The 1384-nt window shown below is 39.2% G+C and overlaps 1 non-coding gene across 1 annotated transcript; it reads right to left on the reverse strand.

The window, feature by feature from the left end:
* Positions 1-277: 277 nt before the first annotated feature.
* Positions 278-416, reverse strand: LOC121753484. The gene has a single exon (XR_006040456.1). It is a non-coding gene; the product is annotated as a small nucleolar RNA Z247 (small nucleolar RNA).
* Positions 417-1384: the final 968 nt, after the last annotated feature.

A 1384-nucleotide genomic window follows, 5' to 3' on the forward strand; every position in this document is an offset into this window, starting at 1 on the left:
TGCCTTGGCTGTTGAGGGGTATGTGAAGAGAAGGTTTGATCAAACCTATACCAACATTTTTCAGCAGTATGGCCCGGTTTTTGACAAAGCTGACAAAAGAGCCGATTGCTAGATCCTCTTCAACCTCTTCCTCCTCTAAAATTGTATCCTCCTCTATTGGAGTAGTTGTTATTTCCCTTTTGATAATTCTTCCTTTGGCTTGTGGTGTGAACAAGGTTGATAGTAGGTTGAGATCCATCAAGGCTTCCAGAAGAAAGTTTGGCAGTTTCAAGCATAGATTCAAAACTTAGAAGTAAAGCAATCATATCCTGCAGACTGCAGGCATCTGCTCTAGAGGTAATGGTAACCATGACGACGTCATATTCAGGCCCCAAACCACTGAGTATATGAAGGATTTGATCTTCATCACTGACCTTGTATCCAGCAGATCCTAAGAGATCACAACAATTTTTCACTTTGAGGAGATAATCTTGCATTGCCAAGGTTTCTTTCTTCAAGGTTTGTAACTCCAATTTGTATTGCATAACCTTTGCTTTGGACTGACCGAAAAATTTAGTCTCAATAGCTTTCCAAACCTCCTTTGTGGAAGTCGGTCCTATCACGAGCATCATAGTGCTTTCGGAGAGCGATGCTTGTAACCAAGCACACAAAAGCTTGTCCTGGTGATTCCAGGCCAGAAATTTCGGATTGATACAATATGATCTCTCTACCGAGATCATCTTAGGGGGAGCCGACTCTTCACCGGTGAGAAAGCCTTCCAGCCCATAGCCTTCAATGATAACTAGAACTTGTTGTTTCCAGATCAGAAAATTTGTTTCAGAGAGCTTGATTGATAAGGGGTTGTTGTGAGATAGAAGAGGGAGATGGGGAGAAGAAGGAGAAACAGAACTTTGAGAGCTTGACTCGTCAAACGTAGCCATAGTTATATGCGGAAGCGAGTGAAAAATAAAAAAAATGGAAAAGAGACAGATTCAAGGAACCTGATACCATAAGAGCATCTCCAGTAAGACTGGACGTCAAATAGCCCTCACATAGCCTTCACACTGCCACATCATCAGCACTACAATTCTCCTGCCACATCAGCTTGCCACATCAACTGGACATCAAATAGCCCTCACATAGCCTTCACACTACCTATCCACATCACTAATAACAATTATATAATTTAATTTACACTCGTATCAACATACGGAATTTAATTTACGAGACAAATACGGAAAATTCGAATAATAATATTAAAATTTCAAAAAGTACAATAATTTAAAAAAAATACATTTAAAAAAATTACATTTAAAAAAATTACATAAATTTACATAAAAAATAACGCCTTGCAATCCTCCGCGCCCACAACTCTTCAACTAAATCCTTTTGGAGTCGAATATGA

This window comes from Salvia splendens, chromosome 10, assembly GCF_004379255.2.
Source record: "Salvia splendens isolate huo1 chromosome 10, SspV2, whole genome shotgun sequence".
Lineage (NCBI taxonomy): Eukaryota > Viridiplantae > Streptophyta > Magnoliopsida > Lamiales > Lamiaceae > Salvia > Salvia splendens.